The sequence below is a fragment of the Paramisgurnus dabryanus genome, chromosome 1 (assembly GCF_030506205.2).
Source record: "Paramisgurnus dabryanus chromosome 1, PD_genome_1.1, whole genome shotgun sequence".
Lineage (NCBI taxonomy): Eukaryota > Metazoa > Chordata > Actinopteri > Cypriniformes > Cobitidae > Paramisgurnus > Paramisgurnus dabryanus.
In genome coordinates, this window is record NC_133337.1 from 73,295,074 (window position 1) to 73,321,361 (window position 26,288).

General features: G+C 36.7%; 1 long non-coding RNA gene across 1 annotated transcript; it reads left to right on the forward strand.

Annotated features, from left to right (window-relative positions):
- The first annotated feature begins 1,474 nt into the window (after nt 1-1,474).
- On the forward strand, nt 1,475-3,019 carry LOC135734472 (uncharacterized). The gene is made up of 2 exons (XR_010527350.2): nt 1,475-1,613; nt 2,836-3,019. It is a non-coding gene; the product is annotated as an uncharacterized lncRNA (long non-coding RNA).
- The last annotated feature ends 23,269 nt before the right edge of the window (nt 3,020-26,288 follow it).

Here is a 26,288-nt window from a genome sequence, read left to right on the forward strand (position 1 = left end):
AAGTTATAGCTATTTAAGTCCAAGAGGCTCCGCCCATTGGGGGCGTTTGGGCGTGGCTTTACGACGGTGAGTCGAAAGTTCAAAATTTTTTTGATAACTTTTGATATTCACACTCCAAGGAATATTACAGCACTGGAACGGTTCCGATCGGACAAAAAACCTAGGACTAGTTCGTTTTTATTTTTTTCGACAAAATCGAAAATAGCGAAAAAAATTTCATGACGGAAATGAAATCGGAGATATACGTTTTGTTCGTCTTGACGCAAGGATTCCAGTGATATAAGACACTTGACATTTGGACAAGATTTGTGGGAGGTATGATCATCAACGCGTTTGTTATCGCTATAGAGCCACCTATAGGCCAATCGGGTTGATACTCTATCAACCTCTCCCCAAATTGGGTCCTACCATTTGGCCAAGTTTCAAGTCTCTAGGCCTTACGGTTTGGGCTGCACGTTCCGTTTTACGGCAAAATAATAATAATTAATAATAAAAATCTTAACAATTACAATAGGGTTTCAGCCCTACGGGCTTGAACCCCTAAATATAGCTGCAAGCAGCGATTAGCGGGGTTCAAGCTATTTGGGATCACAAGACGTTTAAGGACATGGCCATATAGATATTCTGCATTGTATATTATACACATACACGTTTACCTGAGAAAGGAGAAACAAGACTGTTAAAGAACAAGACTTAATACTGACATGGTTACACACTCATTTTGTATGTAGTTTTTTTTTTATAAAAAACTTAAAAATATAATTCTTACTGCAAATGTCGTGTAAGTGCCTCCAAAGTTATGTTCACGTTTCACAGCTATCATAAAGTGACATGAGTGATAAAACTGACAACTCAGAACAATTGAAGTGGTAGTCTTTCACTAAATTTGATTTTAATATTATAACAGTAAAATCATGAAGTTAAAGGTGCAGTGTGTACATTTTAGTGGCATCTAGTGGTGAGGTCACGAAATGCAACCAATGGCTTAGTCCACTGCTCACCCCTCGCTTTTGAAACACATAGAGAAGCTACGGTAGCCGCCACCAGACAAACCTGTCATCGTCGGAGACAACTTAGTAAAAAATTTGTCCGTTAGGGGCTTCTGTAGAAAAATGGCGCCACAAAATGTTGACTTCCATGTAAGGGGACCTTGGTGTTTGTAGATAAAAAGGTCTCGTTCTAAGCTAATAAACACATACCGGTTCAGGGCCGGCCCGAGGCATAAGCGAACCAAGCGGCTGCTTAGGGCCCCGCTGGCCACCAGGGGGCCCCCGCCCCAATCGTTTTATTTTTATTTTTATTTTTTTATACAATTAAATAACTTAAACAGGTAATATAAATGGATGAATGAATGAATACGAATTTATAAATGAATAATTAAAGACAAGAAATTTTGATTTGCAGAAAACTATGTGTCTGCAGGGCTAGCGTTTTAGTCAGGCGCAACATAGACACCTGCGCCACCTGCGCGTCGGCGCGCAAGTGCACAACGTCGTCACTCACTGTAAACAATGATGAGCCATTTGACATGTCAAAAAAAAGGATATATCCCTCTGGGGCCGAAAAGAGAACAAAGAAAAGGACCGAGGATGAGAAAAAAGAGCAAGATAAAGGTATGTTTGCATGATTATATACAGTATGTTTAATTTGTGTTAGTGGTGTGACAGATCGACGTTAATCTGTGACCGTGATCGACCCACGGTTCCCATGCGCTTAAATAGTGAAAGTTTATCATTTGCACGTGTTTCAAAGGCTTCCAAAAGTTAACATTTCAAGTGATTTTAAACAATTTATCCCGCTAAAGTGAGCAGTATTCTGCAAGCCCATGCGGTTTAAATTGTCCAGCCCAGCTCCCTTCAGAGATCAGAACACTAACACCTGATGTTTAAACTTTAGAGAGAGTTACGCTATTTTGTGTCATACTGTAGTCCATTAACATATATTTGAGGAATAGAGCACTGAAAAGAACATAACGTTTTTATGCTCCGCCGTCTGTATTTCCGTCTGTGTGAGCGCGCCGCGTATAAGTGCACTTAGTAGGGCACACATAAAATCTTTCTGTTCTTGACAGGGCACATACAAACAAAATGATCTCCACAGTACTCTTTTCCAATAAAAACAGTTGTTTATGTCTTTAGACGGTTTATGTATAGATTAGGCAGAAACCAGGTCCGTGCTTTTCTTAAAGAGACAGTAACCTTAATTAACCTACTTAAGTCTGTGTCATTAATGTTAATCAAACCTTCCAAGACAAAGAGAAAATCACTTCTGTAGCTCTAAAAAAGAATAATTATATTTAATTCATACAATAAAGTGTTATGATTCATTTGATTTGATTTCTGTACCTAATGCTAATTTTAGCCCTTACTTACTGGCAACTTTGTTCTTTTTATAAATGTTTGTAAGTAATTTCTTCATTTTTTTATTAGTTTTTCCAACCCCTTATTCTGCTGATCCGAAAAATGATCAGATCTGTGCCTCAAAAACCATAATGTGATCCGAACCGTGAGTTTTGTGATCAATCACACCCCTAGCTAGCATTGCTGTATGTGTTGAAGTGAACGTTCCAACATCGGTAACATTCCAGCTTCATAGGCAAAGCACATGTGTCTCTGTCTAAGATCTTTGTTAAGAGATGGTATTGGACTTTATGAGAATATATACCAATACCATGATGAAAATGGACTTCAATCTTATTTATATGGTGGGTAGTGATGTAACAGTGCTATCCTATATTTATTTATTTATTGCTTGTTGTGTAAGTAATGAAAAATAAGCAAAATAAACTCATTCTGCTCGATCAACTATGCACTTATCCAATGCTATTTTTTTTAGGAACACTGTTGAAGTACTTTGGAGCACAACCAACTCCACCCGCCCCTGATGTTTCATCAAGTGTCAGTGTCTCCACAGCTGATGATGCAGCAGATGAGGTTTTTCTTGTTGGCCAATGTTAACATTCCATAGCCTGTTAATATGACATGACACATTGAAGAATAAAGTATTTTATTTAAGTATAGATTTTTTTCATTATTTAAATTATTATTCATTTATAATGTAACATTAGAGCGTGACATTTGTGTCCGCGTGGTGGGAGGGGGGCCCCCAAACACATTCTGCTTAGGGCCCCCAAGAGGCTCAGGCCGGCACTGTACCGGTTCATTATGAAAGGTCTTTATACACCCCTGATAATATAGTTTTGTATATCATTTTGCATTTCTGTCAAGAGATCCTTCTAAAAATTACACACTGCACCTTTAAATGTGAACAGATTTCTATTAATAGTAGAATTAGTTAAAGAGTAATCATATTCTGTGTTTTCTGTGAGTTCAAATGTCAGCCAGTGATTGATCCTCTTCTGCCATCTAGTGGACATAACGGAAAATTGCACCTAAAATCCACAATAAGGAATTTGAGTATATTGCCTGATCTCAATAATACATTGTATGCTTTGTCATAAGCTTTAGGGGCCGTTCGTCAGGGCCATTTTCAAAATGACTATGTGATAGCTATACTTTTGCAAAGTTGTTTTTGTATTTGATATATATATATACAGTGTAGAGAAAATTGTACTGCACTGGCTTTACTGTTGTTGAGTGTAAGAACTGAAACAATTTAATAAAACAACCAGATACGTTATCAGAATGGTGGATGGTGTTATTAAATCCTGTCAATAACAAATATCATTTCATTTAGCAGATTCATGTTCATGTCCTTTAATCGAGTACCATGAAGGCTTTCTGTTTTAATTAGGTAAATAAAGTGAGGTATGCAAGTTATTAAACCATATATATTTTTATGGACAAAAGGAACATATACACAAACATGCTCTGCACATTTTGTATGTTTCTCTCATCTGAAACAGTCATTTTAGTTCATAAAGATCTATTCTGTAGGTCTTACTAAATGTTTGCTTGTTTAAATCTTTTAGACATTTTTTTAACAAAAGTAATTGTTCTTATAGAACATATATATTCTTTGACATAGATATTATGTGCAAACATACAAGTATTTCAGATAACAGCCTCTGTCATATTATAGTAGGCCTAAAAGTAGTACTAAAGCTCTACATTTTTTTATATTTAACCACTGGCTATGTCCATACATAACTGATACAGATGTGTTGTTTATATCAAATGGAGTTAATAACAAATGATGTCATTAAGCAAATGTCAGTCAGATTTGCTATTAAGCACTTATTAGTGTTCACACATGTGCTGTGCTAGAGTAAGTTTTCAGCAAATCATTTACATTTAAAATAACCAATTGTATCATAACATTACAATTTCATTGCAATAATTCTATAAACAATTATTAAAAACTTTATAAGATACATCATGACATGTTTATGTTCTGGAAAGTAGATTAGAATACTAAAGCTTCTGATAACCAAATATATATTCTCTTTATGTATGATTATTAGTTATTATTTCTAATGTTGGCCTATTATTGTTCTTTAAGGATCCACATATTTACAGCAATCTTTTTCATACCTTTAGGATTTGAAAAATTCTAAGACAACATTTGAAGCTTTATAACTTTATTGGGTTGTTTCCCACAGGTTTAGATTGATGCATGACTAGTCATTAGTTATGTAAAAACATTTAGGTACTTTTTACAAACAAACCTTATAAAAAACATTTCTGGTGTACATCTTAAGACAAAACTATGGCCCAGATATATTTAAAGGTAGGCCAGTGTAAGCTATTTTCAAGTAAGACAACTAAAACTTAAGCCTAAATTTTAGTCTGTAACTACACTTAAACCAATGGTCAGTAACATTAATCTCTAAGACTAGTATTCAAAGTTAGTCATACATTTTTGTCTTCATGATTGAACATAACTGCTTTAAGTATCATGTGAAAAAATATTTAAATTATTTAAAATATATTTAAATCCAAATAGTTAGACTGATTAGCCCTAACTAACTACTAATTCTTCAGACTAGTCCTTAAAACACAGTCTTAATTATGTTTTTTATATTATATAGTTTTTTTAAATAACATTACTAAAATATTAAATGTATCATTTTTTATTACGAGTTGAATTTGAATCCCGAGCAGTTTTAACCTTACGGACATGTTACTATAACAACAACTCTAGGATGACCTTCGAAGAAACAAATAATTCAACATGAAGCTAAATCGTCAACAATGAAATCCAGCTAACTGAGTAATCCACGTATGAACGACAGACCCAGCAGTGAAGCACTACATTAAAAAGTCAATTCTATGCAATCCAGTTGAGAAAGGAGGATACTTTTTTTTACTAGATTTTAATACTGCTAACTGTGTTTTTAAAAATAAGTGGATAAAAAGTTACTGAAGTTGCAAAGGTAGTATATGGAACATCATACCAGAAATGATTTTTAAGAAATTGGGTGGTTTGGAATTTTTTTTGCGATACAATTTTGATATAAACAAGTTTCCCATAAAACTGCCAGGTTTCCATAAACAGGTTTGTTTTCTTGGATGCTCATATAAAAACATAACTTTTCTCGACATAGATCTGTTATTTGGAATAACAAGAATATTCTATACAAGAAACAGATCCTTATTTTATAGAAATTGGTATGATAATAATATAATATTAGTGAGGCAGTTATTTAAAGATGATGGTCACCTCTTTAATTATTGTGAATTCCTCAATCACTATAAGATTCCAGTAACTGCTAAGGAATTTGCAGTTGTATTTGATGCCATACCTAGTGGACTTATTCAACTCTTTCAATGTTATACATCTTATGATTGTAACTCCTTACATAATACTCAGTTATGTATTAATAGAGTAAATATTCTAGAAAAAAAAATAACTTTTTTATAAGAACAGAAATGAATGTAGAAGTGAATATTTGCCTAGATGTAAACCATACTAATCTGCAGTTCAACCTTTAAACAAGTTTTAATTTAAACTATTTGATTGTAATATTATAGTAATGAGTTTCTAAAATTAATATATATATATATATAAATTGTTCATATTTTAATTTGAAAACAGAAGTGGAGATAATTAGATTTTAATTAGTTTTAATACATTTTGATGATTTGATTATAAAATAAAATAGATATAGTACAGTAAATTCACAAAATAGTTTTTCATATAAACATAAACATCTAGAGAAGTACTTTCAACTCACTGAAACGCGGTGGTTTCTCGAGACACAATGCTCGGCACATTTTGTATGATTCTCTCATCTGACACAATCAGTTCAGTTCATACAAATCTCTACTGATGATTAAAGTAGATTTGTTTAAAATAGAAGACTTTTGTATATGTGCAGAGCAGTGGGCCTCCAGGAATAATTTTGAGAACCACTGATCTAGGGGACAGTTAACGTAACACCCGTTGTTCTAGCTGCAAATATTTCCGGAATGATGAGTCAAAAATCCTCACAGACACTTGAGAACATAAGACAAACAGGCCCATCAGTTTAGTTGTAATCGCACACCATTACACTGGACTGGTACATGGTTAGATGCTGGCGGCTGTTGGTCTCATGTTTTCTAAGATATGTAATTATCCTAATAGACCCTTATAAGAATCTGAAAGCAGATGTTAAGTGCAAAATAACAAGTAGGTCAGACAAATATTTATGTGTCGTATACATATGCTATAGTCATCGTTCTTTGTTCTTAGGTTATAGCGCCACCTAGTGGACAATCTCTGAAATTTTTTGCATGTGACCTCAGCCTAGGACTATTCATATGTGTACCAAATTTCGTGTTGATATCTGATTCCTATCATAAATGATAGCCATTTAAGTATTTGTGGCACCGCCTCTTCGTACTTTTGACTGTGGTATTGCAACGACGAGTGCAAAGTTCAACTTTTTTTTGATAATTATTGATATTCAGTGTCTAAGGAATATTCCAGCACTGGATTGGTTCAGATCGGTCAAAAAACCTAGGACTAGTTCGCAAAAGTAGGTTTAAAAGAAAATGATGAATATCTAACAAACGTTTATCTATATCTATACGTTTTGTTCGTCTTGACGCAAGGATTCCAGTGATATAAGACACTTGACATTTGGACAAGATTTGTGGGAGTTATGAGCATCAACGCGTTTGTTATCGCTATAGCGCCACCTATAGGCCAATCGGGTTGATACTGTATCAACCTCTCCCCAAATTGGGTCCTACCATTTGGCCAAGTCTCAAGTCTCTAGGCCTTACGGTTTGGTCTGCACGATCCGTTCTACGGCAGAAGAAAAATAATAAAAAGAACAATAAATATAGCTGCAAGCAGCGATTACCGGGGTTCAAGCGATTTGGGACATTAAGACCTTTAAGGGCATGGCTGTGTAGATTTGCTGCATTGTACAAAATAAATGATGAAAAATAAGCTACCAGACACACGTGTTCAAAGTTATCAGCAAAAAAGTGTTATCATTCAGTGAAATGTCTCCCTCTCTTCTCACAGAACATTGACAAATAGAACACTGAAGGAAATGTTTGTGGTGCTTGCATTGGCAAAACTCGGGTCACAAAATGTTAAAATAGTGTTAATGAGTCAAAAGAGCCGAACACCATGTCTCTACGATGTTCTGATACAGAAATACAGCTCTTGCTAAATGGTTGCTAGGGTGTTCTCATTGGTTGCTAGGGAGTGATTTGCAATCCACCAATGATTATACTCAAAGTCATGAAAGGAATAATCCATGATTACTCATGATTTTAAATGTAAGGTTACAGTATTTTTAAGTGAAATAACAAATTACCACTAGGTGGCGCTATGACAAAGTCGTGCATGGAATCTCAGGTCATGACTGTGTTACATCTAGCTAGTATCATGGCTGTACACTTTAGTTTAGTGAAAAAACATTTGTATGACCATTGGGCTTGCTCAATGTCAAAGGTTTTGTTTAATTATGAGGCCAACTAGTGGTGCAGGCATACCATTTTTGTTGTATTGCCTCAGAATGTGCTCAGACGTCAGCGTATCAAATCTGGTGAAAAAATATCATTTCGTTGCGTAGTTATAACCATTTAAGTTTTGAGGTAATTTTTTCTTTTTTGTAATTTTCGGCCATTTCTGATGGAATTTTTAACATAACGCCAATAGAACTTTTTGTTCAGAAGGTAATACAATGTTCTTCCTATGGTCGTTTCGAGTCGATCGGAATAACCCTCGCGGAGTTATTCGCGCGTGTTTTTTAAGTGCTATTTTCCTGTGCAGAACCAACCGTAAAGCAAAACCTGGCATGCTTGGTATCGTTGGACTCGGCAACAATTCAGGACTCCAAGGAAAAAAGTCGCATGAAAATACGTTAAACTCAGCTTAAGTTATAAGCATTATTTGATTCGTCTGACCACTAGGTGGCGCTGTGACGAAACGCTGCATGAAACCTCAGGCCATGACTCTCATCACAAGTACCAAGTGTCGTGTTGATACTTCATTCCTGTCCCCAGTTATAGCCAATAATGTTCTAGTGCCTGCCCACAATTCAGACGTTTGGGCGTGGCATGTTGACCGTGAGTCGAAAGTTCAACTTTTTTTTAATAATTATTGATATTCAAACTCCAAGGAACATTTTAGCACTGGAATGATTCCGATCGGGCGAAAAACCAAGGACTAGTTCGTTTTTATTTTTTTCAACAAAATCGAAAATAGCGGAAAATTTTTCATGGCGGAAATAAAATCGGAGATATACATTTTGTTCGTCTTGATGCAAGGAATCCAGGGATATGAGACACTTGACATTTGGACAAGAAATGTGGGAGGTATGAGCCTAAACGCGTTTGCCATCGCTGTAGCGCCCCCCATAGGCCGATTGGGTTCATGCTCTGTCAACTTCGCGCACGAATGAGACCTATCATTTGGGCAAGTCTCAAGTCTCTAGGCCTTACGGTTTGGTCTGCACGATCCGTTTCACGGCAGAAGAAAAATAATAAAAAGAATAAAAAATATAGCTGCAAGCAGCGATTACCGGGGTTCAAGCGATTTGGGACATTAAGACCATTAAGGGCATGGCTGTGTAGATTTGCTGCATTGTACAAAATAAATGATGAAAAATTAGATACCAGACACACGTGTTCAAAGTTATTAACAAAAATTGCTATCGTTCAGTGAAATGTCTCCCTCTCTTCTCACGGAACATTGACAAATAGAACACTGAAGGAAATGTTTGTGGTGCTTGCAATGGCAAAACTCGGGTCACAAAATGTTAAAATAGGGTTAATGAGTCAAAAGAGCCGAACCCCACGTCTCTACGATGTTCTGATACAGAGATACAGCTTGCTAAATGGTTGCTAGGGTATTCTCATTGGTTGCTAGGGAGTGACTTGCAATCCATCAATGATTATACTCAAAGCCATGAAAGGAATAATCCATGATGACTCATGATTTTAAATGTAAGGTTACAGTATTTTTAAGTGAAAATAACAAATAACCACTAGGTGGCGCTATGACAAACTCGTGCATGGAATCTCAGGTCATGACTGTGTTACATCTAGCTAGTATCATGGCTGTACACTTTAGTTTATTGAAAAAACAGTTGTTTGACCATAGGGTTTGCTCAATGTCATAGGTTTTGTTAAATTATGAGGCCAACTAGTGGTGCAGGCATACCATTTTTTTTGTATTGCCTCAGACTGTGCTCAGGCATCAGCGTATCAAATCTGGTGAAAAAATATCATTTCGTTGCGGAGTTATAACCATTTATGTGTAAAAACACAAAATTTTGAGGTAATTTTTCGTTTTTTGCAATTTTCGGCCATTTCTGATGAAAATTTTAACATAACGCCAATAGAACTTTTTGTTCAGAAGGTAATACAATGTTCTTCCTATGGTCGTTTCGAGTCGATCGGAATAACCCTCGCGGAGTTATTCGCGCGTGTTTTTTAAGCGCTATTTTCCTGTGCAGAACCAACCGTAAAGCAAAACCTGGCATGCTTGGTATCGTTGGACTCGGCAACAATTCAGGACTCCAAAGAAAAAAGTTGCATGAAAATATGTTAAACTCAGCCTAAGTTATAAGCGTTTAAATGATTCGTCTGACCACTAGGTGGCGCTGTGACGAAACGACGCATGCCACCTCAGGCCATGACTGTCATCACAAGTACCAAGTGTCGTGTTAATACTTCATTCCTGTCCGCAGTTATATCCAATAAATCCCTAGTGGCTGCGCACACTTCAGACGTTTGGGCGTGGCATGTCGACCGTGAGTCGAAAGTTCAACTTTTTTTCAATAATTATTGATATTCGAACTCCAAGGAACATTTTAGCACCGAAACGATTCCGATCGAGCGAAAAACCTAGGACTAGTTCGTTTTTATTTTTTTCGACAAAATCAAAAATAGCGGAAAATTTTTAATGACGGAAATGAAATCGGAGATATACATTTTGTTCGTCTTGACGCAAGGAATCCAGGAATATAAGACACTTGACATTTGGACAAGAATTGTCGAAGTTATGAGCATCAACGCGTTTGCCATCGCTGTAGCGCCCCCCATAGGCCGATTGGGATGACACTCTGTCATCTTCGCGCACGAATGAGACCTACCATTTGGCCAAGTCTCAAGTCTCTAGGCCTTACGGTTTGGTCTGCACGATCCGTTTTACGGCAGAAGAAAAATAATAAAAATAATAATAAATATAGCTGCAAGCAGCGATTAGCGGGGTTCAAGCGATCTGGGACCTTAAAGGGGTCATAGCGTGAAAATCTGACTTTTTCCAAGTGTAAGTGCTATAATTGGGTCCCCAGTGCTTATATCAACCTAGAAAACATGAAAAAGATAAAAAATAAAATAATCGAGAGCACAATTGAATTTCAATTACAACAAACCACCATCATTGTGATCAGTGTTTGCATTTCATCCACTCATTTGCATTTTAAAGGAAACACCCAAAAACTGCACAATTTTGCTCAGGCCTACAAAGTGTCAATTTTAACATGCTATAATAAATGATCTGTGGAGTATTTTGAGATAACACTTCACATACACACTCTGGGTACACAAACAATTTATTTTACATCTTTAAAAAATCTCATTATATGAACCTTTAAGACCTTTAAGGGCATGCCTGTTTAGATTTGCTGCATTGTTATCAAATATACTTAGAATATGAAATACTAACATGTTACCAATTAGGTAAATTTTCTGAAGAGAAAATTATGTGGTGCATGCTGTTGCAAGATTTGTCACACAAAATGTTTCAAAAATTGTTAACATGAGACAAAACAGCCCACCACAATTTCTCTACGATGTTCTGATATAGAGATGTAGGTCTCATATGGCTAATCTATAACACAGCAATGATGAAGAATAAGCTAAAACACATACATGCATTTACACACAGAAGCAGAAATGGCAGGGTTAGGAAATAAGACTTTGAAATAAATGACCAATCTCCATATGCTTGGTGTCCTTTAAGAGTTCATCAACCTATTTAAATGTTTATCCTATGTTCGAATGTCACATGACTGTTAAAACGGATACCGTCAGAATGATTGACGAAATGTTATTTTAACATAATAATACTGACTTCATAAAGTTAAATCATGCATCCATTGATGAAACCTGTGAACACAATTTCATTGAGTATACATTTTAAATAATAAATAATAATTTTAGCCAGCAGATGGCAGAAGATGACCTTCTGCCATCTGTTGGCTAAAATTATTGTTTTCCTTTTACAATTAATTTAACATAAAATTAGTATTGAATATTTAAAAGTAAATAAAGGTAGACACATTTTTAACTCAAATCCTGATAAGCATGCTCTTAAGTATATTAATGAGGGTCTGTGTTTCACACAGAGAGTATATATTTTTCATATAATCCTTTTATTGTGTTATTGTAAGAGAATACTAATTTATGGATTTGGAAACAATAAAGCAAAGTTACATATTTTAATAGAAACATTTTTAGGCTCTGTCATGTTAAATTGTCAAATAGTGGTATAGCTCTGCAATTATTTTCATGTGATTTTAGGCTGGGCCAATAAATAACTGATCCAGATATGTTTTCAATATCAAATTATGTCAATAACAAATGTCATGTTATTTAGTAGATTTGCAGCAGATTTGCTGGTGAGCATTTGTCTGTGTTACTTTCATAAAGTGCTGCTTTTTAGTTGGGTTCTAGCAGGTCATTTATGTGAATAATAACCAATTGCATTATCACATGAAGTTTTTGGTGCAATATTTGAAAAATAACATATAAAAATGTAACAACTTTGTATTATACATCATGTCAGGACACGTTTATGTCATGGAAGGTAGAATAGAATCCTAATGCTACTGATGTAAATAAATGGAGATAATGAAAAACTTTAATCCATATCTTTATGAGTTCCTTTAAACACACATGCTGCAATTCAGTCGTACAAATGGCACCTACACCAATGTGTGACATCACATGAAATCTATGCTTACAAAAGCAGGTATTCAAATTCATTACATTTTGTATTTGATATACCTTTACACACAGAGGACAGAAAAATGTACTGCGCTGATTTTATTGTTGTTGACTGAAAAAATTCTAGTAGTTTTGAAAAGTTGTTTTTGTAATTCAAAGCTAAACAACTAAAGGAATAAGACGTACAATTGGTGATAACAATTTGGCATTCATATTTGCTCACAGACTACAGGAAATTGTATTGCATTGGCTTTAGTGGTGTTGAGTGAAAAACCAAGTATTAGTTCACAAAATAGTTTTTTCATATAAACATAAACATATAGAGCAGTGGTTCTCTACTCCGTTTCTGGAGAACCACTGCTCTGCACATTTTGTATGTTTCTCTCATCTGACACAATCAGTTTAGTTAATAGAGATCTCTACTATGGTGCTGATTATGTGAAGCAGGTGTGTTGAGAACCACTGATCTAGAGAACTGTTTACTTTGCACACATTGTGTTAGATGCAAAGATTTTCAGAAAGATGAACTAAAAATCCTCACAGACACTTGGAAACATAAGACCAACAGTCCCGTGAGTTTAGTTGTAATCACACACCATTAGGCTTGACTCGTACATGGTTAATACTGGTTGGCTGTTGAGTGGCATGTTTTCAAAGATAAATAATTATCCTCATAGACCATTATAAGAACCTGAAAGTAGATGTAATGTGCAAAATAACAAGTAGGTCAGACAAATATTTATGTGTCATATACATATGCTATAGTTATGGTTATTTGTTCTTAAGTTATAGCGCCACCTAATGGACAATCTCTGCAATTTTTTGCATGTGACCTCAGCTTGGGTCTATACATATGTGTACCAAGTTTCATGTTGATATCTCATTCCTATCATAAATGATAGCAATTTAAGTATTTGTGGCCCCGCCTCTTCGTACTTTTGACCGTAGTGTTGCGACGACGAGTGCAAAGTTCAACTTTTTTTTGATAATTATTGATAATCAGTGTCTAAGGAATATTCCAGCACTGGATTGGTTCAGATCGGTCAAAAAACCTAGGACTAGTTCGCAAAAGTAGGTTTAAGAGAAAATTATGAATATCTAACAAACGATTCGACTGAGACAAGTGCTTCTTGAGGAAAAGTTGTTCATTAAATGTAGCTCTATTAAATGATATAAAGATCTTGTTGATATCTGAAACACTGCATAATACACAATCACTTAAACATTGAAAAAACGTGATAGCGCCTCCCGGAGGCCGAATTTTTTCTTACTCTGCACAGACCTTCATGGCCAAGAGACAAACAGGTCCACCACGTTTCGTTTCGATCGGCCTCCGTTAACCCTGCCCAATAGCTGCTTTTTCTTGATTGGCCGATGGCGGCCATGTTTTTTGAGCTACGCGAAATTCCTTTCCCACACAGATAGTACCCTAGACCAAGAGCACCCGTGCCAAATCTCAAGTTGATCGGTCCCATATTTCTCTAGTTACAGCTCTTCAAAGTTGAAGTAGTGTTATAGCGCCAACTAGTGGTCAAGCGATGCAATTTTTTGCACGTGACCCCAGAATAGTCCGCTGTATATGTGTACCAAATTTGGTTTCGATACCTCTTTCCAATCCCAAGTTACAGCCATTGAAGTCCAAGAGGCTCCGCCCATTGGGGGCGTTTGGGCGTGGCTTGACGACGACGAGTATAAAGTTCAACTTTTTTTTGATAACTTTTCATATTCACACTCCAAGGAATATTACAGCACTGGAACGGTTCCGATCGGACAAAAAACCTAGGACTAGTTCGTTTTTATTTTTTTCGACAAAATCGAAAATAGCGAAAAAAATTTCATGACGGAAATGAAATCGGAGATATACGTTTTGTTCGTCTTGACGCAAGGAATCCAGGGATATAAGACACTTGACATTTGGACAAGAATTCTGGGAGTTATGAGCATCAACGCGTTTGTTATCGCTATAGCGCCACCTATAGGCCAATCGGGTTGATACTCTATCAACCTCTCCCCAAATTGGGTCCTACCATTTGGCCAAGTCTCAAGTCTCTAGGCCTTACGGTTTGGTCTGCACGATCCGTTCTACGGCAGAAGAAAAATAATAACTAGAATAATAAAAATCCATACAAATACAATAGGGTTTCAGCCCTACGGGCTTGAACCCCTAATAATAATAATAATAATAATAATAAAAATCAGTACAAATACAATAGGGTTTCAGCCCTTCGGGCTTGAACCCCTAAATATAGCTGCAAGCAGCGATTACCGGGGTTCAAGCGATTTGGGACATTAAGACCTTTAAGGGCATGGCTGTGTAGATTTGCTGCATTGTACAAAATAAATGATGGAAAATAAGATACCAGACACACGTGTTCAAAGTTATCAGCAAAAAAGTGCTATCGTTCAGTGAAATGTCTCCCTCTCTTCTCACCGAACTTTGACAAATGGAACAATGAAAGAAATGTTTGTGGTGCTTGCATTGGCAAAACTCGGGTCACAAAATGTTAAAATAGTGTTAATGAGTCAAAAGAGCCGAACCCCATGTCTCTACGATGTTCTTATACAGAGATACAGCTCTTGCTAAATGGTTGCTAGGGTATGCTCATTGGTTGCTAGGGAGTGACTTGCAATCCACCAATGATTATACTCAAAGTCATGAAAGGAATAATCCATGATGACTCATGATTTTAAATGTAAGGTTACAGTATTATTAAGTGAAAATAACAAATTACCACTAGGTGGCGCTATGACAAACTTGTGCATGGAATCTCAGGTCATGACTGTGTTACATTGAGCTAGTATCATGGCTACACACTTTAGTTTAGTGAAAAAACAGTTTTATGACCATTGGGCTTGCTCAATGTCAAAGGTTTTGTTCAATTATGAGGCCAACTAGTGGTGCAGGCATACCATTTTTTTTGTATTGCCTCAGAATGTGCTCAGACATCAGCATATCAAATCTGGTGAAAAAATATCATTTCGTTGCGGAGTTATAGCCATTTATGTGTAAAAAACACAAAATTTTGAGGTAATTTTTCGTTTTTTGTAATTTTCGGCCATTTCTGATGGAAATTTTAACATAACCCCAATAGAACATTTTGTTCAGAAGGTAATGCAATGTTCTTCCTATGGTCGTTTCGAGTCGATCGCAATAACCCTCGCGGAGTTATTCGCGCGTGTTTTTTAAGCGCTATTTTCCTGTGCAGAACCAACCGTAAAGCAAAACCTGGCATGCTTGGTATCGTTGGACTCGGCAACAATTCAGGACTCCAAGGAAAAAAGTCGGATGAAAATACGTTAAACTCAGCCTAAGTTATAAGCATTATTTGATTCGTCTGACCACTAGGTGGCGCTTTGACGAAACGATGCATGAAACCTCAGGCCATGACTCTCATCATAAGTACAAAAGTGTCGTGTTGATACTTCATTCCTGTCCCCAGTAATAGCCAATAATATTCTAGTGCCTGCCCACAATTCAGACGTTTGGGCGTGGCATGTTGACCGTGAGTTCAAAGTTCAAAGTTTTTTTAATAATTATTGATATTTAAACTTTAAGGAACATTTTAGCACTGGAATGATTCCGATCGGGCGAAAAACCTAGGACTAGTTCGTTTTTATTTTTTTCGACATAATCGAAAATAGCGGAAAATTTTTCATAACGGAAATAAAATCGGAGATATACATTTTGTTCGTCTTGATGCAAGGAATCCAGGGATATGAGACACTTGACATTTGGACAATAATTGTGGGAGTTATGAGCCTAAACGTGTTTGCCATCGCTGTAGCGCCCCCCATAGGCCGATTGGGTTCATAGTCTGTCAAGTTTGCGCATTAATGAGACCTATCATTTGGCCAAGTTTTAAGTCTCTAGGCCTTACGGTTTGGTCTGCACGATCCGTTTTATGGCAGAAAAATAATAAATATCCTAACAAAAACAAACGGTAATATAGCTGCAAGCAGCGATTACCGGGGTTCAAGCGATTTGGGACATTAAGACCATTAAGGGCATGGCTGTGTAGATTTGCTGCATTGTACAAAATAAATGATGAAAAATAAGATACCAGACACACGTGTTCAAAGTTATTAGCAAAAATTGCTATCGTTCAGTGAAATGTCTCCCTCTCTTCTCACGGAACATTGACAAATAGAACACTGAAGGAAATGTTTGTGGTGCTTGCAATGGCAAAACTCGGGTCACAAAATGTTAAAATAGGGTTAATGAGTCAAAAGAGCCGAACCCCACGTCTCTACGATGTTCTGATACAGAGATACAGCTTGCTAAATGGTTGCTAGGGTATTCTCATTGGTTGCTAGGGAGTGACTTGCAATCCATCAATGATTATACTCAAAGCCATGAAAGGAATAATCCATGATGACTCATGATTTTAAATGTAAGGTTACAGTATTTTTAAGTGAAAATAACAAATTACCACTAGGTGGCGCTATGACAAACTCGTGCATGGAATCTCAGGTCATGACTGTGTTACATCTAGCTAGTATCATGGCTGTACACTTTAGTTTATTGAAAAAACAGTTGTTTGACCATAGGGTTTGCTCAATGTCATAGGTTTTGTTAAATTATGAGGCCAACTAGTGGTGCAGGCATACCATTTTTTTTTGTATTGCCTCAGACTGTGCTCAGGCATCAGCGTATCAAATCTGGTGAAAAAATATCATTTCGTTGCGGAGTTATAACCATTTATGTGTAAAAACACAAAATTTTGAGGTAATTTTTCGTTTTTTGCAATTTTCGGCCATTTCTGATGAAAATTTTAACATAACGCCAATAGAACTTTTTGTTCAGAAGGTAATACAATGTTCTTCCTATGGTCGTTTCGAGTCGATCGGAATAACCCTCGCGGAGTTATTCGCGCGTGTTTTTTAAGCGCTATTTTCCTGTGCAGAACCAACCGTAAAGCAAAACCTGGCATGCTTGGTATCGTTGGACTCGGCAACAATTCAGGACTCCAAAGAAAAAAGTTGCATGAAAATATGTTAAACTCAGCCTAAGTTATAAGCGTTTAAATGATTCGTCTGACCACTAGGTGGCGCTGTGACGAAACGACGCATGCCACCTCAGGCCATGACTGTCATCACAAGTACCAAGTGTCGTGTTAATACTTCATTCCTGTCCGCAGTTATATCCAATAAATCCCTAGTGGCTGCGCACACTTCAGACGTTTGGGCGTGGCATGTCGACCGTGAGTCGAAAGTTCAACTTTTTTTCAATAATTATTGATATTCGAACTCCAAGGAACATTTTAGCACCGAAACGATTCCGATCGAGCGAAAAACCTAGGACTAGTTCGTTTTTATTTTTTTCGACAAAATCAAAAATAGCGGAAAATTTTTAATGACGGAAATGAAATCGGAGATATACATTTTGTTCGTCTTGACGCAAGGAATCCAGGAATATAAGACACTTGACATTTGGACAAGAATTGTCGAAGTTATGAGCATCAACGCGTTTGCCATCGCTGTAGCGCCCCCCATAGGCCGATTGGGATGACACTCTGTCATCTTCGCGCACGAATGAGACCTACCATTTGGCCAAGTCTCAACTCTCTAGGCCTTACGGTTTGGTCTGCACGATCCGTTTTACGGCAGAAGAAAAATAATAAAAAGAATAAATAATAATAAAAATCAGTACAAATACAATAGGGTTTCAGCCCTTCGGGCTTGAACCCCTAATCAGTACAAATACAATAGGGTTTCAGCCCTTCGGGCTTGAACCCCTAAAAATCCATACAAATACAATAGGGTTTCAGCTCTACGGGCTTGAACCTTTAATAAAAATCCATACAAATACAAGAGGGTTTCAGCCCTACGGGCTTGAACCCCTAAATATAGCTGCAAGCAGCGATTAGCGGGGTTCAAGCGATCTGGGACCTTAAAGGGGTCATAGTGTGAAAATCTGACTTTTTCCATGTGTAAGTGCTATAATTGGGTTCCCAGTGCTTATATCAACCTAGAAAACGTGAAAAAGATAAAAAATAAAATAATCGAGAGCACAATTGAGTTTCAATTACAACAAACCACCATCATTGTGATCAGTGTTTGCATTTCATCCACTCATTTGCATTTTAAAGGAAACACCCAAAAACTGCACTCAGTTGCACTCACAAATTTTGCTCAGGCCTACAAAGTGTCAATTTTAACATGCTATAATAAATGATCTGTGGAGTATTTTGAGATAACACTCTGGGTACACAAACAATTTATTTTACATCTTTAAAAAATCTCATTATATCACCCTTTAAGACCTTTAAGGGCATGCCTGTTTAGATTTGCTGCATTGTTATCAAATATACTTAGAATATGAAATACTAACATGTTACCAATTAGGTAAATTTTCTGAAGAGAAAATGATGTGGTGCATACTGTTGCAAGATTTGTCACACAAAATGTTTAAAAAATTGTTAACATGAGACAAAACAGCCCACCACAATTTCTCTACGATGTTCTGATATAGAGATATAAGTCTCACAGGGCTAACCTATAACACAGCAATGATGAAGAATAAGCTAACACACATACATGCATTTACACACAGAAGCAGAAATGGCAGAGTTAGGAAATAAGACACAGTCACATGACTGTAAAACAGATACCGTCAGAATGATTGACGAAATGTTTATTTAACATAATAATAAATTACTTCATAAAGTTAAATCATGTATCCATTGATGAAACATGTGAACACAATTTCATTGAGTATAGATTTTTGAATAATAAATAATAAATTTACAATTAATTTAACATAAAATTAGTAGTGAATATTGTAAAGGAAAAAAGATAGACACATTTTAAACTCAAATCCTTATAAGCATGCTCTTAAGTATGTTAATGAGGGTCTCTGTTTTGCTCAGAGAGTATATAAGAGAATACTGATTTTTGGATTTGGAAACAATAAAGCAATGTTACATATTTTAATAGAAACATTTTTAGGCTCTGTCATGTTAAAGGCGGAGTCCACGATGTTTGAAATACGCTTTGGAAAAGGAGACGGGCCGACTACCAAAACACACTTATAGCCAATCAGAAGTAAGGAGCGTGTCTACTAAACGACATCCTTGCCGGGTTGCGTATGTGTGGAGTGGGTCTATCAACAGAAGGTCTAGATTCTATTGGGGTAGGGGCGTGTTTGTTTAGGTGATTTCAAATATCAACATTGGCTTTCAAACATTGTGTACTCCGCCTTTAAATTGTCAAATAGTGGTATAGCTCTGCAATTATTGGCATGTGATTTTAGGCTGGGCCAATAAATAACTTATCCAGATATGTTTTCAATATCAAATTGTGTCAATAACAAATGTCATGTCATTTAGTAGATTTGCAGCATATTTGCTGGTGAACATTTGTCTGTGTTCACTTTCATAAAGTGCAACTATTTAGTTGGGTTCTAGCAGGTCATGTATGTGAATAATAACCAATTGCATTATTACATGAAGTTTTGGGTGCAATATTTTAAAAAGAACACATAAAAATGTAACTACTTTGTATTATACATCATGTCAGGACACATTTGTGTCATGGAAGGTAGACTAGAATCCTAATGCTACTGATGTAAATACAGCCAGACATACAGTCTTGTTCAAAATAATAGCAGTACAATGTGACTAACCAGAATAATCAAGGTTTTTAGTTTATTTTTTATTGCTACGTGGCAAACAAGTTACCAGTAGGTTCAGTAGATTCTCAGAAAACAAATGAGACCCAGCATTCATGATATGCACGCTCTTAAGGCTGTGCAATTGGGCAATTAGTTGAATTAGTTGAAAGGGGTGTGTTCAAAAAAATAGCAGTGTGGTATTCAATCACTGAGGTCATCAATTTTGTGAAGAAACAGGTGTGAATCAGGTGGCCCCTATTTAAGGATGAAGCCAACACTTGTTTACTTTCTGTTTACTTTGCAGGCATTGTGTTAGACGCAAAGATTTTCAGAAAGATGAACTAAAAATCCTCACAGAGACTTGAGAACATAAAACAAACAGGCCCATCAGTTTAGTTGTAATCTCACACCATTTCGCTTGACTCGTACATGGTAAATGCTGGTTGGCTGTTGGTTGGCATGTTTTCTAAGATATGTAATTATCCTAATAGACCATTATAAGAATCTGAAAGCATATGTTATGTGCAAAATAACAAGTAGGTCAGACAAATATTTATGTGTCGTATACATATGCTATAGTCATCGTTCTTTGTTCTTAGTTTATAGCGCCACCTAGTGGACAATCTCTGCAATTTTTTGCATGTGACCTCGGCCTAGGTCTATACATATGTGTACCAAGTTTTGTGTTGATATCTCATTCCTATCATAAATGATAGCCATTTAAGTATTTGTGGCACCGCCTCTTCGTACTTTTGATCATGGTGTTGCGACCACGAGTGCAAAGTTCAACTTTTTTTTGATAATTATTGATATTCAGTGTCTAAGGAATATTCCAGCACTGGATTGGTTCAGATCGGTCAAAAAACCTAGGACTAGTTCGCAAAAGTAGGTTTAAAAGAAAATGATGAATATCTCACAAACGATTCGACTGAGACAAATGCTGCTTGAGGGAAAGTTGTTCATTATAAGTACCTCTATTAAATGATATGAGGATCTTGTTGATATCTAAAACACTGCATAATACACAATCACTTAAACACTGAAAAAACGTGATAGCGCCTCCCGGAGGCCGAATTTTTTCTTACTCTGCACAGACCTTCATGGCCAAGACACAAACAGGCCCAACGCGTTTCGTTTTGATCGGTCTCCGTTAACCCTGTCTAATACCTGCTTTTTCTTGATTGGCCGATGGCGGCCATGTTTTTTGAGCTACGCGAAATTCCTTTTAGACACAGATAGTACCCTAGACCAGGAGCACCGGTGCCAAATGTCAAGTTGATCGGTCCCATATTTCTGTAGTTACAGACCTTCAAAGTTGAGGTGGTGTTATAGCGCCAACTAGTGGTCAAACGCCGCAATTTTTTCACGTGTCCCCAGAATAGTCAGCTGTATATGTGTACCAAATTTGGTTTCGATACCTCTTTTCATTACCAAGTTATAGCCATTTAAGTCCAAGAGGCTCCGCCCATTGGGGTCGTTTGGGCGTGGCTTTACGACGGCGAGTCTAAAGTTCAACTTTTTTTTGATAACTTTTTATATTCACACTCCAAGGAATATTACAGCACTGGAACGGTTCCGATCGGACGAAAAACCTAGGACCAGTTCATTTTTATTTTTTTCGACAAAATCGAAAATAGCGAAAAAATTTTAATGACGCAAATGAAATCGGAGATATACGTTTTTTTTCGTCTTGACGCAACGATTCCAGTGATATAAGACACTTGACATTTGGACAAGATTTGTGGGAGTTATGAGCATCAACGCGTTTGTTATCGCTATAGCGCCACCTATAGGCCAATCGGGTTGATTCTCTGTCAACCTCTCCCCAAATTGGGTCCTACCATTTGGCCAAGTTTCAAGTCTCTAGGCCTTACGGTTTGGTCTGCACATTCCGTTTTACGGCAGAATAATAATAACTAATAAAAATCTGAGCAATTACAATAGGGTTTCAGCCCTACGGGCTTGAACCCCTAATAATAATAAAAATCCATACAAATACAATAGGGTTTCAGCCCTACGGGCTTAAACCCCTAATAAAAATCAGTACAAATACAATAGGGTTTCAGCCCTTCGGGCTTGAACCCCTAATAAAACAGACAAATACAATAGGTTTTCAGCACTTCGTGCTCGAAACCCTAATAAATATAGCTGCAAGCAGCAATGCCGGGGTCAAGCCAAAAAGGGCACAGAAGAAAGTAAAGTTGAATTCGGATGATCAGTTTAAAGAACCTAAGAAAATCTCTTGATTTCAGACTAAGTAATATAACAGTTATTAGCAAAAAGCTTTGTTTTCATTCAGTGTAATCTCTCCCTCTCTTCTCGAGGAGCATTGACAACTAGAACACTGAAGAAAATGTGAGTGGTGCTTGCAGTGGCAATTCTCAGCTCACAAAATGTTACAGTGGTGTTAATGAGTCAAAAGAGACCACCCCCATGTCTCTACGATGTTCTGATGCAGAGATATAGCTCTTGTTAAAAGGATTGATAAGGTATCCTTATTGGTTGCTAAGGAATTAATTGGCATGCACCAATGATCTCCAAGCCATGAAAGGAATAATACATGATGACCCAAGATTTTAGATGTACTGTTGGAGTAGTTTTAGGCAAAAATACCATATTTCTATCTCAAAACCACTAGGTGGCGCAATGACAAAGTTGTGCATGCAACCTCAGTTCATAACTGTGTTACATCTAGCTAGTTTTATGACTATACACTTTAGTTTAGTGAAGAAACAGTTGTATGACCATAGGGTGGCTTGATATGAAATATTTTGTTCAATTATAGGGCCACCTAGTGGTTCAGGCATACCAATTTTTTTGTGTGGCCTCAGACTGTGGTCGTACATCAGCGTATCAAATATGGTGAAAAAATCTCTTTTCGTTGCGAAGTTATAACCATTCATGTGTAAAAACCACAAATTTTAAAGGTAATTTTTTGTTTTTTGCAATTTTTGGCCATTTCTGATGAAAATTTTAATATAACGCCAATAGAACTTTTTGTTCAGAAGGTAATGCAATGTTCTTCCTATGGTGTTTTCGAGTCGATCGGAATAACGCTCGCGGAGTTATTTGCGCGTGTTTTTTAAGCGTTATTTTAATGCACAGGGCTAACCGTAAGACGAAATCTGGCATGTTTGGTATCGTTGGACTCGGCATCTACTCAGGACTTTTAAAAATCAAGTCTCATCAAAATATGTTGATCGCAGCCAAAGTTATAGGTGTATAAAACATCTGTCTGGCCACTAGGTGGCGCAGCGACAAAACTGTGCATGCACACTCGGTTCCTGACTGGCATCACAAGTACCAAGTGTCGTGTCAATAGGCCTAAGTTTGACGAAGATACAGCCTAAAATCTGTTTTCATGTCTCTACAATGTTCTGACGCAGAGATATAGCTCTTGCAAAAACGGTTGATAAGGAATCCTGATTGGTTGCTAAGGCATGCACCAATGATCTCCAAGCCATGAAAGGAATAATACATGATGACCCAAGATTTTAGATTTACTGTTGGAGTAGTTTTAGGCAAAAATACCATATTTCTATTTTAAAACCACTAGGTGGCGCAATGACAAAGATGTGCATGCAACCTCAGGTCATAACTGTGTTACATCTAGCTAGTTTTATGACTATACACTTTAGTTTAGTGAAGAAACAGTTGTATGACCATAGGGTGGCTTGATTTCAAAGGTTTTGTTTAATTATAAGGCCAACTAGTGGTGCAAGCATACAATTTTTTTTTGTGTAGCCTCAGACTGTGGTCATACATCAGCGTATCAAATATGGTGAAAAAATCTCTTTGCGTTACGAAGTTATAACCATTTATGTGTAAAAACAGAAAATTTAAAGGTAATTTTTCGTTTTTTGCAATTTTCGGCCATTTCTGATGAAAATTTTAATACAACGCCAATAGAACTTTTTGTTCAGAAGGTAATGCAATGTTCTTCCTATAGTGTTTTCGAGTCGATCAGAATTACGCTCGCGGAGATATTCGCGCGTGTTTTTTAAGTGCTGTTTTGCTGCGCAGGGCTAACCGTAAGGCGAAATCTGGCATGTTTGGTAACGTTGGACTCGGCAACTTTTCTGGACTTCAGCGAAACAAGTCCCGTGAAAAAACACAGATCAGAGCAAAAGTTATAAGCATGTACAACATTCGTATGACCACTAGGTGGTGCTGTGACGAAAGTCTGCATGCCCCCTCAGATCCTCACTGGCATCACAACTACCAAGTCTGGCGTCAATAGACATAAGATTTGCAAAGATACACACTAAAACCTGTTTTTTTTGGGCTCTACGTAAAATTTGTTGAGGCGTTATATGAAAACGGAATGGTTTATCAAAATTCTTTTAATAACTTTTTGCCCTGAGTGTCTCTAGATGCTACATACCGTTTTACATGGCAATTGGGCAAAAGCTCTAGGACAAGTTTGCAAAAGTAGGTTTTATGAATAAATCAAAATGGCGGAAAATTTTTCATGACGGAAAATGACGTCATAGGGTCCAATCGAATCGTCTTCAGCCAAGGAATCAGAATTTAGTGTCTAGGACTTATGGGTCAGAAGTTATAAGCAAATACATAAGTGCAAATTTGGACTGTTGGTGGCGCTAGCGGGTTAGAGATACAGACTTCAAATTTTGCTGTGGAGACTTTTTGGACAGTCCTCTATCAGTGTGCCAAATTTCATAACTTTCCTACGTACGATTCTATAGGCTGCCATAGACCGCAATGGCGGAGGAAGAAAAAGAAAAAGAAAAAAAAAAGAAAACTAACAGATACAATAGGGGTCTTCGCCCATTCTGGGCTTGACCCCTAATAAGAAAACTAACAAATACAATAGGGGTCTTCGCCCCTTCGGGGCTTGACCCCTCATAATAAGAAAACTAACAAATACAATAGGGGTCTTCGCCCCTTCGGGGCTTGACCCCTAAAAAGAAATATAGCTGCAAGCAGCGATTACCGGGGTTCAAGCCATTTAGATCACAAGACGTTTAAGGACATGGCCATATAGATATTCTGCATTGTATATTGTACACACACACATTTACCTGAGAAAGGAGAAACAAGACTGTTAAAGAACAAGACTTAATATTGATATGGTTACACACTCATTTGGTATGTAGTTTTTTAAATAAAAAAAGTCTTACTGCAAATGTCGTGTAAGTGCCTCCAAAATTATGTTCACGTTTCACAGCTATCATAAAGTGACATGAGTGTTAAAACTGATAACTCAGAACAATTGAAGTGGTAGTCTTTCACTAAATGTGATTTTAATATTATAACAGTAAAATCATGAAGTTAAAGGTGCAGTGTGTAAATTTTAGCGGGATCTACTGGTGAGGTCACGAAATGCAACCAATGGCTTATTACACTGCTCACCCCTCACTTTTGAAACACATAGAGAAGCTACGGAGCCGCCACCAGACAAACATGTCATCTTCGGAGACAACTTAGTAATTAAAAAATGTCCATTAAGGGCTTCAGTAGAAAAATGGCGGAACAAAATGGTGACTTCCAAGTAAGGGGACCCTAGGTGTATGTAGATAAAAAGGTCTCGTTCTAAGGTAATAAACACATACCGGTTCATTATGAAAGGTCTTTATACACCCCTGAAATATATAGTTTTGTATATCATTTTGCATTTCTGTCAAGAGATCCTTCTAAAATTTGAACAGATTTAAATGTGAACAGAGTTCTATTAATAGTAGACTTAGTTAAAGAGTAATCATCTTCTGTGTTTTCTGTGAGTGCAAATGTCAGCCAGTGATTGATCCTCTTCTGCCATCAGGTGGACATAACGGAAAATTGCACCTAAAAACCACAATAAGGAATTTGAGTCATGTTCATGTCCTTTAATCGAGTACCATGAAGGTTTTCTGTTTTAATTAGGTAAATAATGTGAGGTATGCAAGTAATTAAACCATATATATTTTTATGGACAAAAGGAGCATATACACAAACATGCTCTGCACATTTTGTATGTTTCTCTCATCTGAAACAATCATTTTAGTTCATAAAGATCTATTCTGTAGGTCTTACTAAATGGTTGCTTGTAAAAATCTCTTAGACTATTTTTTTTTAACAAAAGTAATTGTTCTTATAGAACATATATATTCTTTGACATTTATATTATGTGCAAACATAGAAGTATTTCAGATGCCAGCCTCTGTCATATTATAGTAGGCCTAAAAATAGTGCTAAAGCTCTACATTTTTTTATATTTAACAACTGGCTATTCCCATACATAACTGATCAAAATGTGTTGTTTATATCAAATTGAGTTAATAACAAATATGGTGTCATTAAGGAAATGTCAGTCAGAT